Consider the following 14,453-nt stretch of genomic DNA (forward strand, 5'->3'; position numbering starts at 1 on the left):
ATACATTTTGTTAAGTTGAACTTAAAGGCAGAGCACAAGGTTAATGGCATGAATCTTAGAAGTGTGAACAGAGGGATCTTGGGCTCCACATCCATAGATAGCTCAAAATTGCTGCAGAAGTTGATAAGAAAGCATATAATGTGTTTGACTGAGTTCATGAACCATAAGATAATGTTGCAGCTCTATAAAACTCTGCATAGACTACACTTGTCCTGATGAAGGGTTTCCGCTCGAAACGTCGTCACTACCTCCTCCCATAGATAATGTCTGGCTTGCTGAGTTCTGCCAGCATTCTGTGTTTTTACTTGAAGTATTGTGTTCAGTTCTGATCCCCTCATTCTAGGAAGGATGAGGAAACTTTAGAGAGAGTGCTGAAGAAATTTACCAGGATGCTGCTTGGATTATTTTTATTTTTTATTTAGAGGTACAGAGTGGAACAGGCCCTTCCGGCTCAATGAGCCACATTGCCCAGCAACCACGTATTTGACCCCAGCCTAATCATGGGACAATTTACAATGACCAGTTAACCTACTAAACAGTAAATCTTTGGAATGTGGGAAAAAGCAGAGCACTCAAAGGAAAACCCACGTGTTCACAAGGACAACATACAAACCTTACAGGATGGCGCCAGAACTGAACCCTGATGCCCGGAACTGTTACAGCGTTGTGCTAGCTGCTATGCTATCATGGTGCCGCTTAGGAGCATGTCTTTTAAGGACTAGTGGAGTGATCTAGGGCTTTTCTACTTGGAGTGAAGGAGGATGAGAGGTGACTTGTTAGAGGTGTATAGAATGAAATTGCTAGCCACAATTGCAGATCAGCTTCTGCAGTGGGACAACACTTCCTGGCTTCCTACAGTTTATTAGTGATAAAAGGGAGACAATCACATAGCTTAACATTAGCTAATTTGTACAACTAGTAACGCTAAATCTGAAAATGGCAGACAGAATACTGCAACATCAAAAGCCGCAATGATTACACAGATCTCTCAGTGCACAAAGAGGAATCATTCAATGTTGTGAAGTGGGATCATTAAGGATCCTTGCAGACAATAGCTGTTAATGAAATATAAATCCCTAAAGAACCATTATCAGTGATGTAATTGCAATCTAATTGAAGCTGGAATTTGTGATAGCTTGGTTTATAGGTGCACTGAAGCCACATATTTATTTTTTTACCTGTTTTTAAGTTGCAGATTTGAGTCTGGAAGGATCTGTTACCTGAGGGACTAGTAAGGTGAAAAACTTTACATTGAACTCCGAATCAGAATCAGGTTTCATATCAGAATCAGAATCAGGCATACGTTGTGAAATTTGTTGTTTTGCAGCAGCAGTACATTGCAATACATAATTAAAAAACTATAAATTATGATAAGAAATATATATTTTTTAAATTAAATGAAGTAGAGCAAAAATATTTAAAAAAGAAGAAAAAAAGTGAGTTCATTGTCCATTCAGAAATCTGATGGCCGAGGGGAAGAAGTATTTCTGAAAAGTTGAGTGTATCTCTTCAGGCTCCTGTACCTCCTCCTTGATGGCAGCAATAAAAAGAGGGCATATCCTGGGTGATAGAGGATAGGGTGATGGATGCCGCCTTTTTGAGGCATTGCTTTTTGAAGATGTCCTCTATGCTGGGGAAGGCTGGTGCCCATAATGGAGCTGGCTGAGTTTACAACCTATGCAGCTTTTCCTGATTCTGTGCAGCGGCTCCTCCATACCAGATGGTGATGCAACCAGTTAGAATTATTTCTATGGTACATTTGCAGAAATTTGCAAGAATCTTTGGGTGACACACTAAGTTTCCACAAACTCCAAATGAAATATAGCTGCTGTCAGGCCTTCCTTGTAATTGCATGAATATGCTGGACCCAGGATAGATCTTCAGAGACATTGCACCCAGGAACTTGAAACTGCTCACCTTTTTCTACTGCTGATCCCTCTGAGCACTGGTGTGGGCTCCTCGACTTCCCTCAGAGAGGCTAAGTCATCACAGGCATAACACAAAGTCACCTTCATCATCAGAAACAATGCCGCACACCAGGGCAAACAGTGATGCCAGCAGTGCAGTTAATAAAAAGATGCACTTATCCAGCTTTGCAGATGACTTTGGAAAGGCAGTCAATGATGGTAATCTGGCACAGTCAGCATTGTAACAGCATTCAACCAAGGAAACCTTCAAACACATGGCTTAAAGCATCATTAACAGTCATTTCACAAAATGAGCTAAATGAACTGGAGCTCCAACCAGGTCTGGTTTCTCAATAATTGTACAGACATAATATGAGAGAGGATTGTTCCCTCTACACCATTTGTCTCAATTAATATGCAATTGAGTTATGGACTCATAGAGCATGGCAACATGCATCAGGTCACAGTGTCAATGCTGGGCATCAAATGCCAGTACCTCCCTACACTAATTCCATTTCCCAGCATGCAGTCTGTTGCCTCCTATGCCTTGGCATTTGAAGTGGTTCTTAAATATGGAAGATCACATCCAGCTTTCTCTCAGGGAGATTATTTCAAATATCAACCAGTTCTTCCTCAAATCCCCTCTGAACCTCCTTCCACTTAAACCTACGTCCTCTGGTCATGAGCACGTCTGCAAAGTGGATGTATTTCTCATTGTTTAGTTCATCCATGCCCCTCAATCTTGTAGACTTCATTCGGGTCACCCACCAGCCTTCTCAGCTTCAAAGGAAAAACATAACCTAGCTTATCCAGTTTCTTCTCATAGATGAAAAGTTCCATCCCAGGCAACATCCTGCTGAATCTCCTTCAAATCCTCTTCATTATGTCAGATTAAGTATTGGAATTCAGCACAGAGCCAAGTAAATGTCACAGAGCAGTGAGTTGAACTGGTCCATCCCTCACCTCAGTCCTCGACCTTTTCAATCTGGCCCTGCGCCTGAATCGATGTCTAAACATTGGGTTCAATCGCCTCGATACACTCTGGTGACTGGACCCCGATTTGACCTGTACCCGACCTTTCTGATTTGGCACGGCATTTAAATCGATTGAACCTCGATGTCTTCATCATCTTCAGCACCGGGCCCTCTGCCTCCAAGCCTAAAGGGAATTACAGACTATTTGTGCGTCTGCCAGAAAATGTGTGATTAACAAAGTGTTTAGTCATTTCCTTTGTTTTGTTAGCCACCAGGCAGAAGTTGTTGCAATTCACCAGCACCATCTTAAACCAGAAGTCCTCTCTAAATGTGACATTTCACACATTTCAGGATTGAATTCCAGCTATCATTTCTCGACTATCTTACCAACTAATCAATATCATATTGTACCAAAGACTTACTCCTCCCCCCACTTCCCCTACTCCACAGCCAATGACACAGTCAACTGCCTGGATTCTCTTTTACAATTACAATGACATTTCCTCAAGATCTCCATGAAATAACTGTTCACAAATGACTTTCAATAGAACCTTCCAAAACACCTCAGGGCAAGGGGAAATCTGTTCAGCATGTGTTTCCCTGAATGCTCTGAGCAAATAAGTGACCATTGGAGTGAAAAATAAGGGTTGGGGGGGGGGGGGGATAGATTTTCATCACTCAGAATACCACACCTTGACCCTGCAGCTCCCTGTCTCTGGTAACAGGTCTGCCAAATGATTTGCACATTCCTGCATACTTCTATTTTACACTTGGTGAAGGGAAAAGAAAGCTGTCTTTTCAACTGACACACTATAAATTAATATGTTAATCGAACCATGTATCAGCTTTCAAGAGCATAGAAGAAGAAATGATGCAGATTTCACATAAGGACAGCACTACACTATGTAATACTATAGTCTCCCCACTCACAGCACTTCTCATAGAATTCTTGACACATGACTGAAATAAAAAGTTTTAACTCATAAACAATCAGTATGATAAAGGAAATGTACTACTTATACATTTATAACAGCCTTTCATGCTGATATTTCTCTTTATGAGTGCTTTCCAATTAGATTTATTGCACATACTACTATGACACAGTGCTCACAACTAAACTCTTTCTGTTGCCCCCCCACCCACATTTCAGTTGGATGGATTACGATGTCTAGGATCTATGGAGCTTCTCAGAACAAATGGCAGTCGCCTTGGGCAAGGCCAATGATAAGAGGAGAAAATGAAGATATCCTGAGAGGGCATAGTCTTTCATGCTTCACAATGCCAGTGAAGCTCTTGAAGCAGCGACCAAACAACACACTCTTTGTGCTCCCTGCCAATCACTGATTACACAGCTGCTGTTGAGGCCCCTAAGCAGAGAGTTGTGGACAGAGCACAGCACATCACTAAAACCAGCCTTCTCCCATGGACTCTGCCGATTCTTCTCATTCCCTCAGTAAAGTAGACAGCATTCTGAAAGATCCCACCTACCCCAGACATTCCCTCTTCTCCACTCTCCCATCAGGCAGAAAATACAAAGGTCTGAAAGAACATACCACCGGCTCTTCTATCCCGCTGTTATTGACTAGACTATTGAATGGTTCCATAATTCAATAAAATGGACTCTTGACTTCACAATCTACATCATTATAACCTTGTTCCTTATTGCCTACCTGCGCTACACTTTCTCTGTAGCTGTTACACTTTATTCTGCATTTTGTTATTGTTTTACCTTGTTCTGTCTCAATGCACTATGTAAAGAATTGATCTAAATGATCAGTATGCAAGACAAACTTTTCACTCTATCTCAGTACAAGTGACAATAATAAAACAATTTCATTTTCAAGCTTCTGCAGTAGCAAATGATCCCATCAAGGCAATAGTATTCTCCCTGTTAGCAATGGTCTGCTCCTGATTGCTAGTTCCCTGATCTTTCAGAACAGGAGTCTACTCTTAGGTGGCAACAACCTTTTCTAGGTTGGCATCATTCACTTGTTGAAGAAACAGATACCTGTTTCTGGTTAACAATGAGCTGTTCCTGGGTGACTTCTCTGTTCTTGCTGATCAATATCTATTCCAGAGAGACAGGTGGACCTCTGATTGGAACAGCTTTGAAAATCCACTGAGTCATCAAGACCTTGGATAGCCTCCTCCTATGTCTCCATGGAAACTAGAACCTGCTCCATCAGCTGGTGCAACAAGGAAATATTGATGCTGGCTACCATAGCAGTATAAATCTCTTTCAGATTTGAAATTATACCCCTGCCCCCCAATTCCATGTGAACATTTGTGCAAGGCGAGAGATGATTTCCTTCACGCTTCTGATTATGCCTAGCATTCTGTTACACAGGAGGGAAAAGCTCCAAGTATTTGGACTTGTCTCATCAACACACTTTCTCCTTTTCTACAAGGATTGGAAGGTTGTGTTAAGTAAAGTGGATCTCCCTCCTCCACTGAATCCCTTTTCCATAGTACAAAGCACTTGCCATAGTGTTGCAGCTTGTTTATATGCCTAATGCGTGGAGCTCTATCGCTATGCAGCATTTGAAAGTGTTCTTAGCTGTGCTAAAGTAGTAATGGACAGCAGCTGCTCAGGTTACCACTGAGTGAAGCATTTTTCACTGAAACTGCCTCTGAATGTTTCCATAACTGTGATTAAAAAGCACATTTGGGCTGCACTGGAATGATTAGGTATAAGTTAATTATTCCAAATGGGATTGATTCTTCTGTTTGGAGTAATCCAATTTCTAAGCAGTCTTATTAGTGATTCAAGTGTGTGGAAATATCTTTAAAGATAATCTGAATATACAGGTACGTTTCTTAAAGGTTGACTATTTTATTCCTTCTGTGACTTATGATTTTAAAATATTAATGGCTAACATTTACAATGATGGTGGTCAATATTAGTGCAGGTAAAGTAGCTATAAATGAATCTGAAATAAACCTTGAACAGACCTGACGCTTAACAAATCCAATTACGACAAAGTAGCAATCAATAAAACAAATTGAATGTTGAACTATGCGGTTAAGAAGTACTTATTAAAGAAGATCACGGTTACACTGTGCAATGGATGCCTTGAGTATCGTGTTCTATTTTGACTTCAGAGATGCAAGGAAAGCACCTAAGACATTATTTTTTATCTTTTGTGAAACTTGGCTGTGTTCAAATTATCCACCACATTGGACTGCAAAACTGTGAATACACTTCAATTATAATTCACAATGGAACACCATAAAATGTACTTCATATACTGTACATGTCCAGCTTTTCTTGGGACATTGAAATAATGAGCCACCGGATGGATCCTTTGCCAGGTGAGATTGGAAAAATTGGGGATTTTTTTTTGGCTTGAGATGAATGTGGGCTGTAGCCAAACCTGCATCAAGTATGCATTTAACTAAACTTACCATAAAGGGATTGAGTGGAATTTTGTAGCCCTGACATATAAAAATTGACCATGCTGAATATCCCAGCATACAGGGATTTGTTACAAATAAACTGTATGCTGAAAAGTAGCATTTGGAAATATTAATGCTCAGCTGACAGCCAGTGTGGAACCCATTCATTATTGATAAAACAAGAACCATCTTGATATCTTTGTGTGATAATAGCCAAACATAAATCACAATCCTGAGCTCCAGTGGACTGGTTAGCTCAAAGACTATGGTAGGGCACCATCTTAGTGTAGCGGTTAGCCCGAAGCTATTACAACTCTTGGCCTCAGAGTTCAGAATTAATTTCTGGTGTCCTCTGTAAGAAAGGTTTCATGTGCTTTCCATGTGCACAAAAGCTTCCTCCAGGTGCTCTGGTTTCCTTCCACTGTTCAAAAATGTGCCAGTTAGTAGAGTAACAAGAATGGTAGTGAACCCAAATGCTGAGTAACATCTAGAATTAACACAGACTAGAAGTAAACAAGACCACACAAATGAAATCCAAAGGTGAAATCACAAACAGTACTACTAGAAATGGGACTCTTATGGTTGAGCACTGAGTGCTCGGCACGAGGCCTTTAAGTATAGACTTTCCATGAAGGAATGTGGCAGAGAATAATCTAAATCCCTGTCTGTTATTAATATAGGAGATTTAATGGAGATAGTTGTCCTATTATAGAATACCAAAAAATTATTTTTGTGCAGCATAGATAAGTATTTAATCTGAAATCTGATAGTTAATTTAGGTCATATCCTTTGCACAGAATTTACAGAGTCCCCAAACTTATATGCATGGTTGCAGCTGAACATCACAGTGATTTTAATGGTGTGATATATATACTTTGATGTTATTTGCATTAAAATAATTTGCCCATCTGAGATTTGTGAGTATCACCTGTTTCTATCACATCAGACTATGTCATATGATCAGGGATATCAAACCTCAACAACTTTCTCTTAGAATTTACATCTGCTTTCTGCACTTTATATCTAGTACCATTCTGGGCATTTTATTTCCACCCTCCACCTCTTCCCAATTTTTTTTGTCTTGTTGGTCTCCCCTCTCACTGCATGACATCTATATCTCTCTTTATTAGGAACAGAAAGAGCCAGTGATATGTCAAACTGTTGGGTGAACAATTTGTTTTATTATACTGCAGATCATAGTCTTTCTTGGAGGTTTTGCTGCTGCTTGCTTGGTGGGTAATGGGTGCTGATGCTTTTTTGCTGAAGTAAGGGGGGAGGGTCATTGTTCTGCTGTTGCTTGTCTGGGGGAGTTGGTGTGTAGGGGGCTTTGGGGTTCTAACATTTTTACTCTCATTCATTCCTTGGGGCACTTCTATTTTCGTGGATGCCTGTGAAGAACAAGAATTTCAGGCTGGGTATTGTATACCTTCTCTGATATTAAATGTGACCATTGAACTATTGATGCCTTGTTCCTCAGTATCCTGACCTCAGGTTCACCCACTAACATCTCAAGATCTAGCAAAGTAAAAAAAAATAAATTATTAAAAAGCATCAAGATGCAGTAAAGCATTTTGACAATGAAATGCTATGCACAGTTCCAGTGAATAAAAACAAATTTTAGGATTTTTAAAACATAAAAGAAAGTAAACATCAAATGCAAATTTTTAGGCAACGTAGTAAGGACAAAAAACATAATTTAAGAAACAGTAGGAGCAGTAGGATTCCGTGTGGGACACTAGGTTGTAACTAAGTTTACAAGATATTCATCAAAGACCATTGGATCCCTCAAGGCCCCTCTGCCATTCATCGAAATCTTCTTTGCTTGGTTAATGCAGTCTTAGTAAAAGCACGCCTCGTCGCACATCGTTGTATTAGACACGAGGAGGAAATCCTCATATGGCGGTGCTCAGGTTTCTTTGTCATTATTCTAAATCTACACTGAACTGCAGCTTACTTAAGAATTTATTCAATATCTTTGCTGTTGCTTTGGTTTTCAGTTTTAACTGTAGCACGTCTTGCTTTGGATCTTTGCAACAGAGCAAGTGTCGTACTCCCTGACTTCTTCAAAAGTAACACCGGGTTATTCTGGAAAGATTCGAGCTTTTGCACAGATCATGCTGCCTGCACCTGAGTTATATCGATGATAAAGGGTAACTTGTAAGAGACTTTGATGGACGACTGTGGCACTTTAAAATAAAATAATTGCAATGGTTGACGACGATTCAAAACTGTTCTTTACAGCACTCTAAAATAATTGTCCCCATTAAATTAACCGGGACAAGAGATTTAAAACCGAACAAAAGAAACTCGGGGCTTTAAATTCCCGCGCGTGCGTACAAATGAGGAAAGTCATTTGTTTCAATGCAGCTGTGCATAATATTAGTGAAGGACGTTTAAGCATGCTCTTTTCGCGGCTGCCTCCTGAACAGAGAGCGATACAGTAGTAGAGACACTTTGTGGCAGGAAGTCGGTATTACCCGATGTTACCGGCTTCAGTTTAGCTTGAACTCCCGAGTGGGAGCTCACAATCTGGCAGAGAGGAAAGGGAGGGAGTGAATGAGATTCACCGCTGGCGCTGCTGCAGTGAGTGCCTGTGTGAGACCGTGAGGTGGAGTTTCTATGCGCCCGGGACACGCACTAAGACTCCATAATTTTCTGCATATAAAGAAAGGTAAAGGAAATTGATACATCTTTTTTTTCTAGCTCAAGTTAAGCGTGGTCGACCTGGTTTTGGGAAACGGAGTGGCGCCGAGCGAGGTGACGGAATAGCAGAATAAGCAGGGAGAAAATGCCCAAGCGTGGCTAAAGCGAAGCGCTGGAGAGAGCGGGCGGGTGGGCGACTGCAGCAGCAGTTCCTTTGTTTGAGCACGAACGATGGCAGGCGAGTCCGTCCACCCGCTGCTGCCTCCGGTGCGGCATCGGCGCTCTGCGGAACCCGTGCCGCTCTGACCCATCACAATTCTCTGGTGCCGTGGGCGCTCAGCGACTTTACCGAAAGCGGGGTTGTGCTTTACATATTTGATTTGTCGGACCGTGAAGGTTTATGTTGTACTTGCCTTCCCACGTTCACTGAACCGTATTTACCGTGTCGTTGAAGGTTTTGTCGAAACAGAGGGGGGAAATACTCGTTTTCATGAAGTAAATCGAACGAATCAGTAAATGTATGCCTCGGGGAGATGTTAATGTGTAATTTTGTTTGGCTTTATAACGGAATGCTAGATTAAGTCAGCTGGATTCCAGTTCTGTTTTTGGAGTCGTATATTCCGAACTGCAGTTTCATTACAAAGGATGTAAATATTGTTCACAGTCAAGCCTAAAATATTTTGTGTTTCTCCTGCAACTGAAAATCTCTGTGATTTTAGAACTAGCAGCTTATGGTGCCTCTACTGCAAATTAATACATCTTGGGGTATGATGTCAGTGTGATGGATATGGTGCATGGAGGAGAGGCGGCTGCACTGTTTCTGCTGTCATCAAAACAGACGTGTATAAACAAATTATTGAGGGATTATTTAAAAATTCAGATCACAGCATCAGCACACCGTGTACACAACCAATGCGTAACTTTGATAGAATTGAAGGTGTCTAAACTTTGTTTTGTATCATATTTTGCGATCCGTAACTAAAATGATATATTTTAATTGAACAGAACACCATCATATTGTATGAAGTCCAGTTCTTTGAAGGGCCGCAGGAAGGCTGAAGAAGGGTCTCGGCCCGAAACGTTGACTGTACTCTTTTACTCCCCCCATTGATGCTGACTGCCCTGCTGAGTTCCTCCAGCATTTTGTGTCTGTTTCTTGGATTTCCAGCATCTCAGATGTTTTTCTTGTTTTAGACTGGGTAATATTCAGGTTAAGTCCCCTCAACTGAATGTTGTCATGGATATATTGCCACATAATGTTAAGCACATTCACATTTCACATCAAATGATTATTTGCACTTCTTGAAATATAATGAATGCAATATTGAAATTCTATTTCTTTCTAATTTCTCCTTCTGAAGCTACTAGCCTGTTCAAGAATGTGGTTTCAGGGGATTGGTCACTTAGTGGGGCACCATTTAAGCAATCTTTTTCCCATTTCTGGCTAGCCTGGTTTTTATACAGACCAGGTATGTCTGATTTCAAGTGAATTAGTGATGGGGAATTCTGACGAATGTTATGTATTTTATCTGTCCCTCTCCACCCACAATTAGAAGGCTGCTGGCAACAATTCTGTTGGCCCTATAGATTTGGCTGAGATGAATTACCAAGTGCATTGAGAATCAGATCTAATGTGACATTAACCATTAGATCAGATGGAGCTTTTAATGACCAGCAAAAATGTATAGCATTGGATTTCCTTAAGTCAAATCAATGAAGTTGCTATCGTAAATCAAGACAGTTAATTTCCAAATGGGGTATTTCATTAACATTGAGTCTATTAGAAGAACTCTCCTTTGAAGTTCACCATAATGCCATTCAATTGTTGTACCTCTTCGGGACCTGAGCCAGAGTATAGTGATGAAAGCACTGTTGGATTGGATTGGCGTATGATGATTATTGAAAGATAATGATGTTTAAATGGATGTGCAAGGTTCCCGGAAGGGAAATGGACCTGTGATTGGATAAGTGTGTGATTGATGTTGTTCTTCGTTGGTTACAAGTTCAGGGAAACAAGTGGGAAGATTGGCTTGGAAGAGAAGTAAAACATGGGATAATAGAAACATTGGATAGACTTCAGAGTTTGTGGATTGGCAATAGTATTTGGTTTCTAGCGTGTTTAACTTGAAATGTAGAACAATCTGAGGTATTGAACTAGCTTGCCAGAGATGACACAATTTATTACCTTTGTACATTGCTTCCAGTGCCATTCAGCAAATGCATGCACCTTAATGCTGCCTCTGGAATATCGTTTGAAGATTAACAAGTTTCTTCTTGCAGTGGCTATGATGCTCCCATTTGTTTGAGTCTGCAAATTTTATGTGGGTAGGTTGAGTAGATAAAGCATGAAAGTGATAAATTGCTTTTATCTCACAAATTAGGATTGTGAAATGCTGACACCGCATTAGACTGGCCAAATTTCAGAGCTGAGTTGGAAAAGCTTTGTATTGTTTTGGCAAAGTTCCATGAGTAATTCTGGGTTTCTTTCCACAGAGGAAATGCACTTGCCCCGCTTGGCTAGTGCCTTGGAAACCAAAAAATATTATTTTGAGAAAGTTGGCATTGGTGTAAAAGTGGCAGAATTCTTATCTCCAAGTGAGAAGGACATGGGTTTAAGATCCCTAGGGACTTAATCTTGGTTGTTAATACATTCCAATACCTAGTGACTTTGGAATGAAATTGTAAATTGGTTTATTATTGTCACATGTACCGAGATACAGTGGCAAAGCTTGCCTTGCATACTGTTGATACAGATCAATTCAGTATCACAGTGCATTGAGGTAGTATTAGGGGAAAAATCTTAACAGTATGCAGAATAAAGTCTTACAGAGAAAGTACAATGCAGCTGGACAAAAAGGTGTGAGGTCATACTGAGGTAAATTGTGTGGTCAAATCCATTTTATCATTTGGGGGACTGTTCAATAGTCTTAGAACAGTAAGATAGTAGCTGCCCTTGAGCTTGATATGTGATTTCACACTTTTATCTTCTGCCCAATGGGAGAGGTGAGAAGAAAGAATGCTCAGGGTTGGAGTGGGCAGGGGGGAAACGTCTTTGATTATGTTGACTGCTTTACCGAGGCATAATGAAGTATCTCAATTTATGGTAAAAGTTGCAGCATTATCCATTTCCAGGACCGTCAGCTGCGGTAAATGCAGATCATGTAACACAAATAATGCTGGTGGAATTCAACAGGTCAGGCAGCATCTATGGAGGGAAATAGACAGCATTTCAGGTCAAGACCCTTCTTTGTCTTAGCACCATATAATCTGTAAGCAGAAATTCTGATACAAATCGCGCTATGCTTGAAGAATACAAACTTGAAGCACAAAAGGGATCCCAGATTAAGTGATGCGTCATCTGTGCCACAGAAAATTGCCAAGATTTTGGTATCTCACTGTGCTCACAGAGCACCTTTCTAGGCGAGAGAGCACTGATAGAAACAACAGCAAATGGGGTCGCTATGATAGCATGTACATGGTTATATGATATTGATAAATTGGTTTGTTATTGTCACCTGTACAAAGATACAGTGAAAAACTTGTTTGCAAGGTTTTCATACAGATACATTCATTAATATGTCAATGCACTGTTGTGCAAGGTAGAATAACCGTGCAGAATAAAGTGTTAGTTACAGTGCAAGTGCAGTGTAGGTAAAATGTGCAAGTTCATAAGGTGGATTGTGAGGTCAAGAGTAAGGAACCATTGAAAAATAGTCTATAACAGCATTATGGGAGCTGTGCCGTGGTGCATAGGTAAAAATTGGTGGGGCTCAAAGGGGACGTGTCAAATCTCTTTAGCCTCCTGAGGAAGATCAAGTTCAAGTAATTTAAGCAGTGTGCAGCTACCATCATCTTTTGAGCAAATATAATAAATCTGAAGATACTGTTTTTGAAGGTTAGAGATAATGGCTCTGAAATCAAGGCTAATATTTAGTTTGAGTCAGTTTTACTGAATGCTGAATCATTGTTCTTTTATTGTTTGTAGACCATAGTTCTGTAAACTGTACCTAATCAAATTATGGGACTACCTCACCAGAAGGACTGCAGCAGATAAGATATTTCACCTCTGCCTTATCAAGGATAATTTAGAGATTGGCTGATCTTCCTAATCAGGACTAGGACTGCAAGCCCTGGTAACAGTTTCTTTGCTTAAGCTGTGACTTTAACAAACACCTTGCCACCAATGAGGTTTCATCGCTAGGACAGCGAGCTGTTAACTGTTTACCTGTTCTGAGCTTTGCTGTAGGTATTTTGAATTATATTTTAATTTATTTATAACATAGGATTTTGGTTTCTTGTTGTCTGGGTGCACTGTGGTCCAAAGGAATGTTGTTTCATTTGGTTGTATATATGTACAGTCAGATGAAAATAAACTTGATCTTGCCAGTAGTGAAAAGGAATTTCAAAAGTCTATACAATTTTTTCTTGTCATCATCTCTGCTGTTTTATTGCTCAACTATAACTAACAGTACAAAGTTATTTTAATAGCTCTGAAATGCTTTGGAACATCTTTAGATTACGGAAGGCACTATATAAATGCAAATATAATCTTGAACCTCGGCCAGTATGTGAATTTGACAGCTGGGCATTACTCTCAATCGACTTGGCCTTTCCGGTTGTGTATAATGGAAGGCCTAGACTGGTACATAGTTTCATTTGTCCTTACATGTTGTTCAGGCCGCTCAGTTGGTGGGTTTCTCCTAAATCATAAAAACAAAAATTTGAAAAATGTTTTTAGTTAAAAGTTTAGTTAAAAGACAATGCTTTAGAAACATTTTGGCAAAATTATGAATAGCTTGAAAAGTTTACTTGTTTTGCAAACAGGAAAGGAATATGTGGAGGAAATAGCTTATTTTGGGTCAACAATCTTGTATTTTCCCTGAATATCTCGAGTAGCTCGTCAATGTTAGGTTTGTTATTTAAAGGGATTTGGCAATCTATTGATGGGATGATTATTTCAATATGTGTGAACAAGTATCTTGAGTGTGGGAGTGCTGCGTATTATTTTACTCATTCCGGGGACATGGATGTCACTGCCAAAGCCAGCATTTATTGCCCACTTTTAATTGCTTTTGAACTGAGTGCCTTGTTAGCCCATTTCAGAGAGCATTTAAGACTTGGCTAGGCTTGCAAAAGATGGAATAATTTCCTTCTGTAAAAAAAAACTGGCACTCCACTTGGCACTGCCTTTGAATCGCTGATTCGATGTAGTGCTCGTCATCCTCCTGCCTGAAGCTCCAACCATATGTGAAAATAAGCATCTACTATGTCTGACAGACCACCTGCAAACTACAATCTCTCTCATCACCTTCTGAAAGCTGCTATCTCTAGTCTTTATTTGGCTGCTCAACTTTCCCAAGCCTGGAGATTTTTTTTCTATGATAACCAGCTTAATGGTGGGCAGCTTCCATCACATGTAGCAGGAGGTATTGAGAGAGATTGTAGGTTCCATATGGGTAATCAACCACTGGCAGCCCTTGGCAATGGGTTGCAGGCACCATGCTGGCCGGAATGTAACACAGCTCCACATCTC

At 40.3% G+C, this 14,453-nt stretch overlaps 1 protein-coding gene across 3 annotated transcripts in view; it reads left to right on the top strand.

Annotated features, from left to right (window-relative positions):
* The first annotated feature begins 7,803 nt into the window (after nucleotides 1-7,803).
* Nucleotides 7,804-14,453, top strand: part of LOC132394123 (spindlin-W) — a 100,110-nt gene continuing 93,460 nt past the window's right edge. For all 3 annotated transcript variants that reach the window (XM_059969888.1, XM_059969887.1, XM_059969886.1), the window contains exon 1: nucleotides 7,804-8,948. The gene's annotated coding sequence lies outside the window, so the exon portion shown is untranslated. The remainder of the gene's footprint in view (nucleotides 8,949-14,453) is intronic.

Source organism: Hypanus sabinus, chromosome 5 (genome assembly GCF_030144855.1).
Source record: "Hypanus sabinus isolate sHypSab1 chromosome 5, sHypSab1.hap1, whole genome shotgun sequence".
In the NCBI taxonomy this organism is placed as follows: domain Eukaryota; kingdom Metazoa; phylum Chordata; class Chondrichthyes; order Myliobatiformes; family Dasyatidae; genus Hypanus; species Hypanus sabinus.